The sequence below is a fragment of the Rana temporaria genome, chromosome 1, assembly GCF_905171775.1.
Source record: "Rana temporaria chromosome 1, aRanTem1.1, whole genome shotgun sequence".
NCBI classification, from domain to species: Eukaryota; Metazoa; Chordata; class Amphibia; order Anura; family Ranidae; genus Rana; species Rana temporaria.
Genome location: NC_053489.1, coordinates 7,676,609 through 7,695,961, shown reverse-complemented (window position 1 = coordinate 7,695,961; position 19,353 = coordinate 7,676,609). Strand labels below are relative to the sequence as shown.

At 48.9% G+C, this 19,353-nt stretch overlaps 1 non-coding gene across 1 annotated transcript; it reads right to left on the bottom strand.

Moving 5' to 3' along the window:
* Positions 1-18,934: 18,934 nt before the first annotated feature.
* On the bottom strand, positions 18,935-19,093 carry LOC120925650. The gene has a single exon (XR_005746870.1). It is a non-coding gene; the product is annotated as a U1 spliceosomal RNA (small nuclear RNA).
* Between the last annotated feature and the right edge of the window lie 260 nt (positions 19,094-19,353).

The following is a 19,353-nucleotide window of genomic DNA, read 5'->3' as shown; positions in this document are numbered from 1 at the left end:
GGGCACAGTGGCAACATTTGGGGCACAGTGGCAGCACTTGGGGCACAGTGGCAGCACTTGGAGCACATTGGCAAAATTTGGGGCACAGTGGCAACATTTGGGGCACAGTGGCAGCATTTAAGGGAACATTGGCAGCACTTGGGGCACAGTGGCAGCACTTGGGGCACAGTGGCAGCGTTTGATGGGCACAGTGGCAGCGTTTGATGGCACAGTGGCAGCGTTTGATGGGCACAGTGGCAGCGTTTGATGGCACAGTGGCAGCGTTTGATGGGCACAGTGGCAGCGTTTGATTGCACAGTGGCAGCGTTTGATGGCACAGTGGCTGCTTTTGATGGGCACTATGGTTGCGTTTGATGGGCACAGTGGCAGCGTTTGATGGGCACAGTGGCAGCGTTTGATTGCACAGTGGCTGCGTTTGATGGCACAGTGGCAGCGTTTGATGGCACAGTGGCAGCGTTTGATGGCACAGTGGCTGCGTTTGATGGGCACTATGGTTGCGTTTGATGGGCACAGTGGCTGCGTTTGGTACAGTGGCTGCAATTGATATTTTTTTCCCCCAAATTTTTTTAGCGCCCCCCAATTTTTTTTTAGCACCAGCCGCCACTGATTGCAAGGCTTCCAGTTACAAGCATGATTCCCATAGGCAGAGGCATGATGGGACTTGAGTTCCTCAACAGCTGGAGGGCCGCCAGTTTGAGACCCTTGGTTTAGTCCAAAGCCTCAGGCGGAACCGCATGTGTTAGAGACTCGGCCTGAAGGGAACCTGTTTGTTGTCGGAGGTAAAGGAGCAGCAGTTGCCACAAAGAGACGACCGCTCCTGTTACCGGAGGCAAGTTCTGAAGGGATGAAGTTCTGAAGGAGTACCAGAGCGGACACTTCACTAGCTGGGGACAGTGAAGTGGTGGAAAAGCTTCAGTGGAGACTCATCCAGGAAGGCGGCGGGTAGCTGTAAGTAAGGCTTGAAGGAGTACGGTGGGTAGCTGTGAGTAAAGCTTGAAGGAGTACGGCGGGTAGCTGTGAGTAAAGCTTGAAGGAGTACGGCGGGTAGCTGTAAGTAAAGCTTGAAGGAGTACGGCGGGTAGCTGTGAGTAAAGCTTGAAGGAGTACGGCGGGTAGCTGTGAGTAAAGCTTGAAGGAGTACGGCGGGTAGCTGTGAGTAAAGCTTGAAGGAGTACGGCGGGTAGCTGTGAGTAAAGTCTGAAGGAGTACGGCAGATAGCTGTGAGTAAAGCTTGAAGGAGTATGGCGGGTAGCTGTGAGTAAAGCTTGAAGGAGTACGGCGGATAGCTGTGAGTAAAGCTTGAAGGAGTACGGCGGGTAGCTGTGAGTAAAGCTTGAAGGAGTACGGCGGATAGCTGTGAGTAAAGCTTGAAGGAGTACGGCGGGTAGCTGTGAGTAAAGTCTGAAGGAGTACGGCAGATAGCTGTGATTAAAGCTTGAAGGAGTACGGCGGGTAGCTGTGAGTAAAGCTTGAAGGAGTATGGCGGGTAGCTGTGAGTAAAGCTTGAAGGAGTACGGCGGGTAGCTGTCAGTAAAGCTTGAAGGAGTACGGCGGGTAGCTGTGAGTAAAGCTTGAAGGAGTACGGCGGGTAGCTGTGAGTAAAGCTTGAAGGAGTACGGCGGGTAGCTGTGAGTAAGGCTTGAAGGAGTACGGCGGGTAGCTGTGAGTAAAGCTTGAAGGAGTATGGCGGGTAGCTGTAGGTAAAGCTTGAAGGAGTACGGCGGATAGCTGTGAGTAAAGCTTGAAGGAGTACGGCGGGTAGCTGTGAGTAAAGTCTGAAGGAGTACGGCGGGTAGCTGTGATTAAAGCTTGAAGGAGTACGGCGGGTAGCTGTGAGTAAAGCTTGAAGGAGTATGGCGGGTAGCTGTGAGTAAAGCTTGAAGGAGTACGGCGGGTAGCTGTCAGTAAAGCTTGAAGGAGTACGGCGGGTAGCTGTGAGTAAAGCTTGAAGGAGTACGGCGGGTAGCTGTGAGTAAAGCTTGAAGGAGTACGGCGGGTAGCTGTGAGTAAGGCTTGAAGGAGTACGGCGGGTAGCTGTGAGTAAAGCTTGAAGGAGTATGGCGGGTAGCTGTAGGTAAAGCTTGAAGGAGTACGGCGGGTAGCTGTAAGTAAAGCTTGAAGGAGTACGGCGGGTAGCTGTAAGTAAAGCTTGAAGGAGTACGGCGGGTAGCTGTAGGTAAAGCTTGAAGGAGTACGGCGGGTAGCTGTAGGTGAAGATTGAAGGAGTATGGCGGGTAGCTGTAGGTAAAGCTTGAAGGAGTATGGCGGATAGCTGTAAGTAAAGCTTGAAGGAGTACGGCGGGTAGCTGTAGGTAAGGCTTGAAGGAGTACGGCGGGTAGCTGTAAGTAAAGCTTGAAGGAGTACGGCGGGTAGCTGTAGGTAAAGCTTGAAGGAGTACGGCGGGTAGCTGTAGGTAAAGCTTGAAGGAGTACGGCGGGTAGCTGTGAGTAAAGCTTGAAGGAGTACGGCGGGTAGCTGTAGGTAAAGCTTGAAGGAGTACGGCGGGTAGCTGTAGGTAAAGCTTGAAGGAGTACGGCGGGTAGCTGTAGGTAAAGCTTGAAGGAGTACGGCGGGTAGCTGTAGGTAAAGCTTGAAGGAGTACGGCGGATAGCTGTGAGTAAAGCTTGAAGGAGTACGGCGGGTAGCTGTGAGTAAAGTCTGAAGGAGTACGGCGGGTAGCTGTGATTAAAGCTTGAAGGAGTACGGCGGGTAGCTGTGAGTAAAGCTTGAAGGAGTATGGCGGGTAGCTGTGAGTAAAGCTTGAAGGAGTACGGCGGGTAGCTGTCAGTAAAGCTTGAAGGAGTACGGCGGGTAGCTCTGAGTAAAGCTTGAAGGAGTACGGCGGGTAGCTGTGAGTAAAGCTTGAAGGAGTACGGCGGGTAGCTGTGAGTAAGGCTTGAAGGAGTACGGCGGGTAGCTGTGAGTAAAGCTTGAAGGAGTATGGCGGGTAGCTGTAGGTAAAGCTTGAAGGAGTACGGCGGGTAGCTGTAAGTAAAGCTTGAAGGAGTACGGCGGGTAGCTGTAAGTAAAGCTTGAAGGAGTACGGCGGGTAGCTGTAGGTAAAGCTTGAAGGAGTACGGCGGGTAGCTGTAGGTGAAGATTGAAGGAGTATGGCGGGTAGCTGTAGGTAAAGCTTGAAGGAGTATGGCGGATAGCTGTAAGTAAAGCTTGAAGGAGTACGGCGGGTAGCTGTAGGTAAGGCTTGAAGGAGTACGGCGGGTAGCTGTAAGTAAAGCTTGAAGGAGTACGGCGGGTAGCTGTAGGTAAAGCTTGAAGGAGTACGGCGGGTAGCTGTAGGTAAAGCTTGAAGGAGTACGGCGGGTAGCTGTGAGTAAAGCTTGAAGGAGTACGGCGGGTAGCTGTAGGTAAAGCTTGAAGGAGTACGGCGGGTAGCTGTAGGTAAAGCTTGAAGGAGTACGGCGGGTAGCTGTAGGTAAAGCTTGAAGGAGTACGGCGGGTAGCTGTAGGTAAAGCTTGAAGGAGTACAATAGATGGCCTTCAAACCATGCCTGGTAATCTCCGCACAGAGCAGTACTGCGATACATTGCACACCGCAGATAGTGCTTCACTGCTGAGTCAGGGGGTGTTAGGCCCCTTTTGGTTTAAAAGTTTGTATTTCGCAAATAATCCGCGCTGCTGCAATTGTTTTGCACCCTCTGGTGGCGCTGCCTGCCCCAGGCCCTGTCACCGTCACGTTTGCATGCCAGCTTGTGCCGCATGTAGGTGTGTAGAGAGATTTGAATAAGGGTGTTAGTAAACAATTATCTATATACTGTATATCAAACACTTACAACAATTATGTGGAGAGAGACGGTGCCAACATTTTATCAGGTCACATTTCTTGAGGGTTTGAGAGGGGCGGGGCTGTGACTCACCAAAGCGTTCCCTTGATATCTTCCTCTTCGTTGTTCTATAGAAGACCTTTGTGTGTTTATTTTACCTCTTTTGTATTATCCTTTTCATCGGGAGCAGCGAGGAATTTACATTGGATGGGGTGCTGGTAATACCGTATATGCTGTATATCCAGGTTCACCAACCGGTTCACCAACCGCCCCACGGCGGCCGCTCTGCGCAAAATCACGTACATACAGTGGGGTAGATTCAGGTAGCAATTACACCTGCGTATCCATAGATACGCAGCGTAATTGCTTAGTTGCGCCGGCGTATCAACTTTCTGTATTCAGAAAGCTCGATACGCCGACTGTAGCCTAAGATACGACTGGCATAAGGCTCTTATGCCGTCGTAACTTAGGCTGCATTCTGACGCAGGCCGCTAGGTGGCGTTCCCGTAGTGGTCAGCGTAGAGTATGCAAATTGCATACTCACGCCGATTCACAAACGTACGCGCGCCCGGCGTTCGAGTTTTACGTCGTTTGTGTACGTCACTTCCGTCGTAAGGCTGCTCCTTCTATTATGACGCGCAGCCAATCGTAAGTATAGACGTCGTTCCCGCGTCGCGATTTTCGAAATTTGCGTCGTTTGCGTAAGTGGATCGTGAATGGCGCTGGACGCCATTTACGTCCACATCGAAGCAAATGACGTCCTTGCGACGTCATTTACCGCAATGCACGTTGGGAAATTTTCCCGACGGAGCATGCGCAGTACGTTCGGCGTGGGAACGCGCCTAATTTAAATGATCCACGCCCCCCTACCGGATCATTTAAATTACGCGCGCTTACGCCGGCCACTTTTACGAAACGCCGCCGCAAATTACGGAGCAAATGCTTTGTGAATGAAGCGTAGCTCCAGTAATTTACGGAGGCGTAGAGTAAAAACGGAACGCTGCGCCGCCGTAGCAGTGCGCGCCCCTGCCTGAATCTACCCCAGTATATATGATGCTGCACTTCCGGGTTTTGGGCGTGAGCGCGTGCCGATCGGAATCCCCCCCCCCCATTGTGACTTTACACAGGGTGACCACGTGTCCTGGATTGACGGGGACAGTCCCGCATTTTGCAGGTCTGTCCCGGGCACATTAATTCCAGGACAATACAGTGTCCCGGAATGAAACTGACACACCCCCCCTCTGGGCCAATCTGATGCCCCCAAAAATGGCCGTCACATCACCGCTTTACTCACTGACAGTACTTGTCCTGGCCGGGAATGCCTGGAGGAGCACAATCCCCGCCCCCTGCTTGTGATTGGAGGAATCATAAATCCCCGCCTCTTGTGTCCAATCACTGTGCTGTGATTCTTTACAGCACAAGCTCATTAATGGGAAGGGAGGGTGTCCCTGAATGGTAGTTTGGAAATGTGGTCACCCTACACAGACCCCATGTCCACCGGGACCCGCCGATCGTTCGGTGCTCTGACGGAATGACAGTGGGCTAGATTCAGATAGGTTAGCGGATCTTTAGATCTGATTTACGTTACGCCGGCGCTAGTTTTTGAGGCAAGTGCTTTATTCAGAAAGCACTTGCCTCTAAAGTAGCGCCGGCGGATCGTAAATCCCCCGGCGGAATTCAAATTCCGCGGCTAGGGGGGCGTCTAAAATTTAAATCGGGCGCCTGCAGAAAACGACAGGAGGGGCGGAGACAAGACCAGTCACCCCGCACAAGGAAAGCAGAGCTGTGGGAGGGGCCTAGAAAACTATACCCACTACAGGCTGCCTGCAGAAAACGACAGGAGGGGGCGGAGACAAGACAAGTCACCCCGCACAAAGATTGCAGAGCTGTGGGAGGGGCCTAGAAAACTATACCCACTACAGGCTGCCTGCAGAAAACAGCAAAAGGGGGCGGAGACAAGACCTGTCACCCCGCACAAAGAGGGCAGAGCTGTGGGAGGGGCCCAGAAAACTACATGTACTACAGGATGCCTGCAGAAAACTAAAGAAGTGGGCGGAGACGACACCAGTCACCCTGCACAAGGAGAGCAGAGCTGTGGGAGGGGCCTAGAAAACTATACCCACTACAGGCTGCCTGCAGAAAACGACAGGAGGGGCGGAGACAAGACCAGTCACCCCGTACAAGGAGAGCAGAGCTGTGGGAGGGGCCTAGAAAACTATACCCACTACAGGCTGCCTGCAGAAAAAAACAGGAGGGGGCCGAGACAAGATAAGTCACCCCGCACAAGGAGCTGTGGGAGGGGCCTAGAAAACTATACCCACTACAGGCTGCCTGCAGAAAACGACAGGAGGGGGCGGAGACAAGACCAGTCACCCCGCACAAGGAGAGCAGAGCTGTGGGAGGGCCCTAGAAAACTATACCCACTACAGGCTGCCTGCAGAAAACGACAGGAGGGGGCGGAGACAAGACAAGTCACCCCGCACAAGGAGCTGTGGGAGGGGCCTAGAAAACTATACCCACTACAGGATGCCTGCAGAAAACGACAGGAGGGGCGGAGACAAGACCAGTCACCCCGCACAAGGAGAGCAGAGCTGTGGGAGGGGCCTAGAAAACTATACCCACTACAGGATGCCTGTCTCCCCCCCCTCCCCGCCTCCCCCCCTTTTTTAATGCACATTTCGCGGTATACTAGTGGAGGTCTTCCCTTTTGCCCTGACGGGGGAACCTACTCCTGTCTCTATTATGGATTAGGTGATGATGGTGTGGTTCCTGATATATGTATTCCTTGTGGGGGGGGGGGGGGGTATATGGTAAACTGGGGTTCTACAAACAATTGATTTCTAAGCTGTACCATGTGTTCATATATTCTGTTGGCTCTACTAATTGGAGAATGTGTTCATACATGGTCAATCACCTCCTGTGTTAATTCACTGTGACTTTTCATGTACTTACTGCTGCATCTACTGCTGATTTCTGTATGCGCAATTGTCTGGCAACTGTTTCTTTGTTCTTTTTGTTTTACATAAATAAAAACCTTTTTGTTAAAAAAAAAAAAAATTGCTGATCACCGTCATTAGTAGGGTTGAGCGAACTGTGGTGGGCAAAATTCGGCCGTACGCAGAGCACAGCGCCATTTTGCCCTGTGCTATAAAGCACAGCATCCAGTCTTAATGAAATAATCCATAATTAAACTAAATATATTCACTCACCATCATTCTCTGCCATTCATACAAAGAGACACCATCACCAGTCTGTTCTCATATCATTCTGCCAGCATGCCTCCCCAAAGGCTCAGCCAAGCACCTTTTATTTACCCAAAACAGGAAGTGCTCAATGCACCCATTAAACACCTCCCTCATGGGAGTGGTTAACACAGGATCTTCCACTGACACAGCTAACACCATATAAGGACGTTCCTTCTAACAGGAAGTCCCATAGAATACATGAATAGAATATAATACAATGGATACAATACAATGCATAGAAGTACATACAATGCTGCTAAAGGCTTATGGGCGTGGCAGGGAGTGCCCCCCCTGCCTCTAACCGATCATAAGCTCTCATATTAATCGCCTGATAGAATCCTAATCTGCGCCATTCCATAGAATAATGCATATCCAGATTATACCCTTATTAAGGTGGAAAGGAAGCTATCTACAGGCGTACGCTACGAATCGCAAGCCCTGCTGATCAGACAAGACCCAGATAAGAGCGCACATCTGTCCATAACCACTAGTGTGCCCGCGGAGTGAGCGCATCCCCTCCTCAACGATCGTCTGTGCTAAATGCACAGAGGGCCCCTCGCCGGCGGACATATGCCCACGCCGCAAACATCACACTCCAACCTCAAGACATTTTCTACTACCAGACGAGATTCAACCAGCCTCAGACTGCCCCAGTCAGTTCTATTTAGAGCGGGCTGCAGAAGTACTAAGACTGGGTGCCATTATGACAATACATATTAAATACATCTTCAAATTTCCACCACAGTCCTCCCTTTTTGTCATATTGCTCCCACTTGTCCTTCCAATCTTGATAGTCTTCTTACACCTAGAAACTAAATCAGTCTTTACAGTCCATAAAAAGGAAAACACGGCTTGACATGTAGACTCTGTTCTTCAGGAGACATGACTTATAAGGAGGGCACAACTTGGTGAGCTGCAGTAATCGCAGATCGGTCCGGGGTCCTCTGTGTCTTGTAAATGGGTCCGGCTTCGGGGCGTCTCATCAAGGAAGATGTGGTCATCTGCTCCGGCTCTGGTCACGCGTCCAATCAGGCAACAGGAGCGCCTCATCACGACATAGAAAGAATAGAAATAAAACCACATGAGTATAGATATTCCCATTTCCATTAACCACGATCCGCTGTAAAATAAAAATTCAATCCCCAAAGATTCCCAGACCCTTCAAAGGACTCCCAACCTTCACTTAGCTACAGCTCTGGCTCTGCCTTGCAGGGACCCAAACCTTATCCATATGGGCCTGAACTCCAATTCCCAGTATCCCCGATCCAGGTATAACAATCTTTACTTGTAAATTCCCAGAAATCGCCCTTGGACCGCGAGAACTTCCTTGTAGCTTCAACAGTCACATGAAACATTCCATCCTCAATAGGTGTGAATTGTTCAATCGTATCATAAGCTCAAGTCCCCCCCACCTTGTATATGCAGAAAGCCATGCCCAGACCTGGTCGGGGTTGGTGCCTTCTAGCCGCCCCTGCCATTCCTACTTTCTCTTGTGCCATCAGATCCTTGCGATCGGCCACGATATAGGATGCTGGGACAGCTTCACCACCACACATGAACCTCTTAAATTACCTTTTAAGCTGTAGATACCCAACCGACAAGAGGCAGAGCCATAAAAACAAAAACAATTCTACCCTCTAAAGACATCTCATTAAATTCTATTGACAAATGTCTGTTCGGAGTCTTCACTAGTTTGTCAATAATCCTCATACCAATCATAACGTCATAAATAGCATGTACCGCTGTCATCGCTGGGCACTAAAGCTCGGTGGAGACTCAGAACAGACCCCGCAATCCATCCCGTTCAATTTCTTAATTAGTCATAAAATAGACTTTAAATAATAACTTGGGATGTTTTGCATCTTTACCTCTGCTAAAATTTACTAAACAAACAAATACAAAATAAACGAAGATACTACTAATTTCTTTGATGTGGAGGAGCCGCTTCTTGCAGTGGCTGGCGTGGTCTCATCCATCAAGTTTCTTTACAAACGACCCAATCACCTGGTTGGGAAAAATGAAAACCAATTACAGTGTCGGGGTCCAGGAGAGACTCTCCTGAACCCCTTTGAAGTTCATGTTACAGTGATCGCACTCACCCCATCACCTGAGAATCGACGTGACAGCTGACGAGGGGAGTACGACCATGGTTTCGGTTGACCTCCAAACAAACCTTATGACAATAACCCCGACCTCGGGACTGTGTTCACTGCACAATCTGTGCATGTCTCCCCGTCGCCTGTAATCGCTTACCATCTCCTGTAATACCTGGAACCATTGGGAGGTTCATCTAAAATGGGAACCTACTTCACCAGACTGCTGCTTGCCGATTCAAATTCCATCAAAGAAAGACAGTCTTGGCACAAACTTGATTTAGAATTAGTGTTATTAGTTCGAAAAACTGTCACTTTTACATTTATTTATCCCCCCATTTTCTTCCTCATTACAGACTGGAGGAAGAACAAATAATGATTTATCCATGTGTACAGCTGTCTACATACACCTGCTCTCTATGTACAGAAACTTCCAGAAGCTTCTTGGACCTGAAAAATACTTATAAGCAGAAATCATTACTTCATCCCACATATTTATCCTGCAGAGAATGGCAAACAAAAATGACATTCCTGTAAATTTTCAATGACATTCTTTCAAAACCGATTCAAACGAAACTCTCTATAACCCTTACTTTCCCCGTTTCTACAAAAATACTACAGCCGCGAAGCATCGGAGGATCACCGCGGTAAATTCGAACATATTCACGTTACTACATACAAACATTCATATACAAATGTGGGGGAGATATTCATAGTATCCAAAACAAAAATGAAAAAAAACAAAAACCAGCCGGAAATCTGCCTTCACTTTCAGCAATAGAAGAAAATACAATGGGAAAATATGAGAACAGCGTGAGCGCCTTGCATAGACCAGCTATACAAAGTTCTCCTTTGAGGGTCACCAAAGCGTGTACCACGCCTCCATCCACACTCATCATTACAGATTTCTGAAACCGCAGCGAAACCACATCCACTCCAGAGGGATACCCAAATAGTATCCTTGGCAATCTTTTAAAGGGGTCTAAAGGCCTTTGCCCCCAAAACTAAGCTTTGTGCACCGTGTAACCGTCTGACTGTGGGAAGCCTTTCTTCCCACGCGATTCAAATCGACTTATCGTCTTACTTCCCGCGTCCGAGAGAAACCGTTGCACCCATTTCGGGGACCACCGCCCGGTGCCTTCTTCTACGGTGGATTGACGGACTACAACCACTATCTGGTCCAGTCCCTCAACTAGAAAACCCTAACCGAGGCATCATCTCTATGGCTTGTTGTCCCAACCCTCCTGGCACAGAACTACAGAGTAACTATGCCAAATGATTCGTCAACAACCACAGATCAACCCCCAAATTAGGCCTCTACCCCTCACAGTGTATGCATCCCATACACTGCGTCGCCAGACTAAACCACACAGAACACATACGCCCAGTTACCACCTGCAGAATAATGTGGCTTCTGTCTGCATCTAGATGTTACAACAGTAATGGTGAAGCCCTCCTGTTTGTTCTAAAATACCCAAAACTGTATTTACAGTATAACACTTCACAAAAATGACTGAAATTAAACTTTAAAACACTCTTTTAAACGCCAAAATATTTTCCGTTGTCCTTTCAGGACACAAGTCTCATTGTTAATCTTTCGGAAGACTTCAAAAACTCCTCCCACTGACTTCCTGCTTATATATAAATGCCGGAAAAGGACTTCCTGTTGTATGCTGGTTCAGGAAAGGTAAAACAATCTCCTCCCATCTGCAGAATAGGAGTTGATCTCCCCCCCTGACCCTACGATCTTCAAATACAAATGAATTGCCAAGGACCCCAAATATTCAATATTCAAACACCAACAAAATTCAGTGCATGCAAAGCAGTCTTTTCACCAAAAAACGAAATTCTTACACAAAAGCCTCCACTCTTATACTGCAAAGTCAGCCGGTAGGTTAGTCAGGTCTTTTATATAAATTAGCCCTAGCACGCAAGCACAATTCAAAAGATAGCGCTTAAACTGTATCTCAAAAATGGCCAGCAACAATGGCGCCATTTACGCTTGCAAAAAACACTGTCTACCAAAGGACAGACCGTACTACACAAAGGAAAACAAAAATGTTGTCCACCAGATCCCAACAGAAAATACTGCGCTACTCAATTCGCACTAAACATCAAAATCTGCCCCAAAGGCTGCAAAATTCCACTGCTCAGTCACATGGTATCACACCCAAAAGATGACCCACAGAGCAAACAGACTGCACCTCACAAAATGGCCGCCAAACAACCATCGCAGCAAACAAAATGGCTGCCAGATGCAGTTTTCAAAAACCTGCCTAGAATCTCTCCACAAAGACAACACATGGAACATCAAATATGAACATTAAAAACATTTTCTAAAAACAACCAACCAACAAGGTACACATTTTAGGCTCCTTCAAATCGGACCTTTTGCCAACACAGCACATTCAAAAAATTTCAGATACATGCGCAACATTAAAACAAAAACACTTTTCTCAAAGCTCATGTACACACCGTGGCATCACCTTTTATAACAAGCCATTTAAGAAATTCACAAAGAGGTCACATTTAAAACCTTAAAAAAAACTTTTCATGCTCATGTAACAAGCCATACAGAGGGTTACCAACTTTGACTCAGTGATGGGACAGCCATGCTGGTTGCCCATCCCCCCCCAAGCCTCATGGCACACCAAACAAATCACCCCTCCCCCACTAAAGCACATGTTTCCTTCATCAGCCAAACAATTCAATCACAGTTCAGCCACACTCACAGGGACATGTCTTTTGGTCCCATACAAAGGTAAAAATCACAATTTATTCATTTCTATTCCACACATAGATCATGAACATATTACACATGACTTTGCTCTAAAAATTGTACACTCAAGAAACACAGAGATCCAACACTGTCCGCCGCATGGTGGCCCAAACAAACTGCCCTTCCCCCGACCCTCATGGCCAGAGAAGCCATCTTTAAAAGCCATGCTGCTCAAACAAAGTCTCAGCCGCACACATGAGGACATTACATTCAAAAGATACAAAATGTCTCCCTGCACACATCGCAGGCTGAATAATGCCACCTCTATACTGACAAATCATCCGCAATATACAGTTTCCATATGCATCATAAAAATGTTATATCTAACTTTCAGAATCAGAACACTGTCCGCCCCTCCCCCAAGCCGCATGGTCCACCACATGGTCAGAGAAGCCATGCCTGGCTAAACAAACCGTACACAAAAGGTAATTTTTCCAAGCAGTTTTAATCTGGTCAAACAATCAATTACTTACTTACAAACTGTTTAGCCACACAAACATTCAGACATTCACACATAAACATTCCAGTCCATGACAAAATCATACGATCAAATCCACTCTATTTCACAAACGCAAGCAATCATAACGCAAGCCATCATACACGTGTCCAATCGCTCGCACACACACACGTGTCCAATCGCTCGCACACACACACGTGTCCAATCGCTCGCACACACACACGTGTCCAATCGCTCGCACACACACACGTGTCCAATCGCTCGCACACACACACACGTGTCCAATCGCTCGCACACACACACACATTATTTCAAAAAGACAAGAAATTTGATCTTTTCGCAGAGCAGAGTCCCCCCACGCATCGGAACATAACCGATACCCAAAGGGGCCCAGTCTGCTCCTACCTTGGCCCGCCATCTGTGGTGGCGAAATTCGGCCGTACGCAGAGCACAGCGCCATTTTGCCCTGTGCTATAAAGCACAGCATCCAGTCTTAATGAAATAATCCATAATTAAACTAAATATATTCACTCACCATCATTCTCTGCCATTCATACAAAGAGACACCATCACCAGTCTGTTCTCATATCATTCTGCCAGCATGCCTCCCCAAAGGCTCAGCCAAGCACCTTTTATTTACCCAAAACAGGAAGTGCTCAATGCACCCATTAAACACCTCCCTCATGGGAGTGGTTAACACAGGATCTTCCACTGACACAGCTAACACCATATAAGGACGTTCCTTCTAACAGGAAGTCCCATAGAATACATGAATAGAATATAATACAATGGATACAATACAATGCATAGAAGTACATACAATGCTGCTAAAGGCTTATGGGCGTGGCAGGGAGTGCCCCCCCTGCCTCTAACCGATCATAAGCTCTCATATTAATCGCCTGATAGAATCCTAATCTGCGCCATTCCATAGAATAATGCATATCCAGATTATACCCTTATTAAGGTGGAAAGGAAGCTATCTACAGGCGTACGCTACGAATCGCAAGCCCTGCTGATCAGACAAGACCCAGATAAGAGCGCACATCTGTCCATAACCACTAGTGTGCCCGCGGAGTGAGCGCATCCCCTCCTCAACGATCGTCTGTGCTAAATGCACAGAGGGCCCCTCGCCGGCGGACATATGCCCACGCCGCAAACATCACACTCCAACCTCAAGACATTTTCTACTACCAGACGAGATTCAACCAGCCTCAGACTGCCCCAGTCAGTTCTATTTAGAGCGGGCTGCAGAAGTACTAAGACTGGGTGCCATTATGACAATACATATTAAATACATCTTCAAATTTCCACCACAGAACCCGAACTGTTAAGTTCGGGTTCATACCGGACTTTTGGGTTTTTGGTACCCGGACCCGAACCCGAACAATTTACTGTAAGTTCGGGTTCGAGTTCGGGTTGGGCAATGTAATGACGCACTTCAGGGCAGCCAATCACCATTTGTTTTGCTACTGTGACTAAGAAGCCATGCCTACTAATGGCATGGCTGTGATTGGCCAGTGCAGCATGTGACCCAGCCTCTATATTAGCTAGAGGCACACAGCACAGCTCGTCACTCTGCTTTAGCTAGGGTAGGGAAAGGCTGCTGCTGCTGCTCTGAGGGAGAGAATTAGATAGGAGTCAGACTGTCCTGCTACAGAAATCATATTACTCAGCGATCTACATATGTGCAAGTCATTCTGCATTAGATACTTTAGGGAAAGGTTCCTGGTTTTGCTTGTAGGGAGAGAAATATATAGGAGTCAGTCCTGCTTCAGAAATCAAATTACACCAGCACTGCATAAGTTCCTGTGAGATACACCCTTTAGATACTTTTCTTCTATTGTGCTATTCAAAAAACACCCATTTAGGGGGGAAAAAAATTGCAGTGTTTCCTCCAGTGTTTGCAGTGTTTCCTCCATATCTGTACATGTGAGATAAACACTGTAGATACTGGGGTAGATTCAGGTACATTTGCCCATTTCTTACGGAGGCGCAGCGTACCGTTTTGCTGCTGCGCCTCCGTAAATTTCCTGCGCTACGCTTGATTCACGGAGCAGTAGCTCCGTAAATTGCGTGGGCGCTCCTGAAAAATGCCCGGCGTAAGAGCGCGCAATTTAAATGATCCCATAGGGGGCGTGGATCATTTAAATTAGGCGCGTTCCCGCGCCGAACGTAGTGCGCATGCTCCGTCGGGGAACTTTCCCGACGTGCATTGCGGCAAATGACGTCGCAAGGACGTCATTTGCTTCAAAGTGAACGTGAATGGCATCCAGCGCCATTCACGATTCACTTACGCAAACTACGTAATTTTTCAAAAACGCGACGCGGGAACGACGGGTATACGTAGCATTGGCTGCCCCTGCTAATAGCATGAGCAGCCTTACGCAAAAACCGACGTACGCAAACAACGTAAACTGCGAAAGCAGGGCACGCGTACGGTTGTGAATCGGCGTTAGTATGCAATTTGCATACTCTACGCTGACCACTACGGGAACGCCACCTAGCGGCCTGCGTAAGAATGCAGCCTAAGATATGACGGCATAAGAGCCTTATGCCAGGCATATCTTAGGCTGCAGTCGGCGTATCGAGCTCTCTGAATCAGGAGCATTCGATACGCCGGGGCAAGTAAGCAATTGCGCTGCGTAACTATGGTTACGCAGACGCAATTGCTTACTGAATCCACCCCACTGTTCTTCTATTGTGCTATTCAAAAAAAAATAAAACATTTAGGGCAAAAAAATATATTTTGCAGTGTTTCCTCCAGTGTTTGCAGTGTTTCCTCCATATCTGTACGTGTGAGATAAACACATTAGCTACTGTTCTATTGTTCTATTAAAAAAACACCTATTTAGGGCAAACAAAATTATTTTCCAGTGTTTTCTCCAGTGTTGCAGTGTTTCCTCCATATCAGAGTACGTGCCATGCTCATACCAACATTTTGCTGCCATTTGCAGCCCTCTGGCCCTTTCCATTACTTTTTTAGAGACATCTTTTTAGAGAGATTTTAGTACTCAAAAGTTCGGGTCCCCATTGACTTCAATGGGGTTCGGGTTTGGGGTCAAGTTCGGGTCAAGTTTGTGTCCCGAACCCGGACTTTTTTCCGAAGTTCGGCCGAACCCGTCGAACCCGAACATCCAGGTGTCCGCTCAACTCTAGTCATTAGTAGAAATAAAAATATATAAATCCCAGTATAGTTTGTAGACGCTATACGTTTCACATACCGTATTTATCGGCGTATACCGCGCACTTTTTTGCCCTGAAAATCAGGGCAAAATCGTGGGTGCGCGCGGTATACGCCGATACCCGCTTTCCCACGCCGAGTTTGAATACTGCGCCGACATACACCGAGCGCAGTATAGTCGGGCAGTCTCTGCTCCTTCAGCGCTAACGTCCTGGACGTACAGGACGTCAGCGCGAGAGTTGCCGAGCCTGCCCGACAATACGCGAGTGTACTGCGCTCTGTATATGTCGGCGCAGTATTCAAACTCGGCGTGGGAAACGAGCGGGGAGGACGCGAGGAAGCCGCAGAAGGACACCCGACGAAGAGGACACCCGAAGTCGCAGAAGGACGCCGGACCCGACGAAGAGGACACCCGAAGCCACAGATGGACGCCGGACCTGACAAAGAGGACACCCGAAGCCGCAGAAGGACGCCGGACCCGACGAAGAGGACACCCGAAGCCGCAGACGGACGCCGGACCCGACGAAGAGGACACCCGAAGCCGCAGACGGACGCCGGACCCGACGAAGAGGACACCCGAAGCCGCAGAAGGACGCCGGACCCGACAAAGAGGACACCCAAAGCCGCAGAAGGACGCCGGACCCGACGAAGAGGACACCCGAAGCCGCAGACGGACGCCGGACCCGACGAGGCCGCCGATGGACGCCGCGCAAGACACCAAAACTGTAAGTACAAAAAAAACTTTTTTTCCACAGGATTTGGGGCAACTTTAGGGGTGCGCGGTATACGCGGGAGCGCGTTATACCGCGATAAATACGGTAAATCAATCAATATACACATATATACAATATTATTGGGATTTTTTAAACCAAACATTTGTAGAAAAAAGTACATCTCGGCCTAAATTTAGTTAAGATTTTTTTTTTTCAACATTTTTATTGGTTATGTTTTAAAGCAGAAAGTAAAAAAATTATTATAATTGTTTTTTAAATTTTCAGTCTTTTTTCATTTATATAATAAAAAAGCCCAGTGGTGATCAAATACAACCAAAGGAAACCTCTATTTGTGTGAAAAAAATGATATACATTTAATTTGGGTACAGTGTTGCATGACGGTGCAATTACCGGTTAAAGTAAGAAGAAGAACAACAACAAAAAATGGCCTGGTCATGAAGGGGGCAAAACCTTCTGTCTTATTTTCGACCACAGTGGTCACCACCTCATCAATGGTTGGATTAACAGGCTCCACGTTTTGTAGAATGGCCCCCTGAGATCCCCACTCGACTTTTACTTGTGGGGGCCACTTGAAAGCCGCGGTGTACAAGGAAAAGATTAGAAACATGGATCATTTAAAGAAATGTATGAGTGGGGGAGAAGACGCCGTGTGCGTGTTTATAGAGGTGGCCAACACGTAGATTATAATTAGTAACATTTTGTAATGAATATTTTGTAAATAATAGGGGTGCACCAAAATATCGGGGACCGAAGCATATCGGCCCTAAAATTGTGTTTTTGGTACATTGCTAAAGGGAAAATAATGCAGAAAATCGCGCATTAGCAGTAGTGGTGGCCACGCCGGCAGGGTGCCGCCCATTTCAGGGTGTCATCCAGGCTTAAGGCCCTGTCCTCCCTTCCCTCCTCCTCTCCTTGCAGATCGGCGATCCCCCTGTGTCAGGGAGAGCTGAATTGTCAGACCGTAATAACAATGTCCCGCCTCCTGTGGTTGACGGCACACTGATCCAATGCCGGGACCTTGAATCAGTGTGACGTGATCACAGGAGGCAAGACATTGTTACTGCGGCCCGAGCAACTCTAACCCTGCTCCGTGGCACACTGAGATCGCCACTCTGATCCGGGCACAGGGATGCTGAATATGACGGGCACTGGTGAGGCTGCTGGGCACAGGTATGCTGAATATGATGGACACTGGTGAGGCTTCTGTGCACAGGGATGCTGAATATGATGGACACTGGTGAGGCTTCTGTGCACAGGGATGCTGAATATGATGGACACTGGTAAGGCTGCTAACAGGGATGTTGCATATGAGGGACACTGGTGAGGCTGCTGGGCACTAGTAGGCTGCATATGAGGGACACTGGTGAGGCTGCTGGGCACTAGTAGGCTGCATATGAGGGACACTGGTGAGGCTGCTGGGCACTGATAGGCTGCATATGGCTGCATATGAGGGACACTAGTGAGGCTGTTGGGCACAGGGATGCTGAATATTTTTTATTTTTTTTTGAAAAGCCTATGGCGTGTGAACACACCCAAAAAACTCCACCCGGTGCAGAAAAAATGTGCACACACATAAAGAGTGTTCACAAAAACGTGCAGACGGGTGCAACGTCAAGTGGTCCTCCTGTGAAGAGGGACCCAAACCCTGATCCCCCGGGGCGTTAGGCTCCAGACGGGGACTGAGGTACTGTGGTCCGAGCAACCGAAGCCGACACGGACCCAACTTCCTCGGAGGGACTGCCGAAACAGAACCCTCCCAGTACTAGGTGGGGCTCCCCCGAAGGGAGACCCCATGAGAGCAGGCGAACTAAGCCAGAAGGCCATGTCCACCCACTCCCAAGACGTTCAGGGCTGGCCCGAGGACCCGCACCCTACTAATCACACAGTGACAAAACGTGCACAACAAAAAAAGACAAAAAAGTGACAAACACAGGCTTAAATAAAATAAAGTGGGGGAAGGGATAGTGGAGAGGAGAGTGAAAGAAGTGGCCATTGTGGTGAAACAATGACCAGGCCCTCCGGCCAGGAATAAAAAATTCCTCCGGTCCTAGCCAAAAGGCCCGGCCCAGGAGGCAGGTGCTAAAAAAAGCGTGTATCTGGTGCAGTGACCGTGGTATCTTAAATCAATGTGTCCCTCACACACAGTGATCTTCAGATACCCCTGGACTGCCACTCCAGGGGCACATGCACCATAGGCTTTTCGTTCCATATCCGACCCCCCGACCGGCCAGTGCAGCCCTTCACCCCTGCCAGCTAGAGAGCCCTTCAAGGTTTTCTTGGGGAGAACTGCCGCTCAGGTAACAGCCTCCACCAATACTAGCCCCTCCAGACCCTCCGTCAACCCAGCGGATTTGCATGGCTCTACCCCGTCTTACCACAGGGCATTACCAGCTCCTCCAACCGGATCGCTGACAGGGATAGCACTTACACCAGCCAGCCAGAAGGCCAGACTAGAACTCGGCAAAAAGACCAAGACTAAGCGCAGCACCCATCCTCACCAGAAGCACCCTTCCAGATGGCTCAGATTCAACCATGGGCCGGCCCCCAGTAACTGTCGGGCAGCACAGCGTAGTCCCTGCTGAAACCATCCTTCCAGGTGCAATGACGTCATTGGATTGCATCCACCCTCCCCATGTAGGAGGTGCTTCAGTGCTCCGCTGACAACTGATGAGGACAGATACCACACCCAGTCCTAGCCAAAAGGCCGAGAAGCGGCAGGGAAGACAACCACGATCAGCACAGCCTAGAGTGTGCAATAGCCGTGCCTCGCCCTGGGAGAACCACCTTCATGATCATGGTGTCTCCCCTGCCAGGTAAGTATATGAGGGACACTGGTGAGACTGCTGGGCACTGGTAGGCTGCATATGACGGGCACTGGTGAGGCTGCTGGGCACTGGTAGGCTGCATATGAGGGACACTAGTGAGACTTCTGGGCACTGATAGGCTGCATATGAGGGACACTGGCGAGGCTGCTGAGCACTGATAGGCTCCAAATGGCTGCATATGAGGGATACTGGCAAGGCTGGGCACTGGTAGGCTGCATATGAGGGACACTGGTGAGGCTGCTGGGCACTGGTAGGC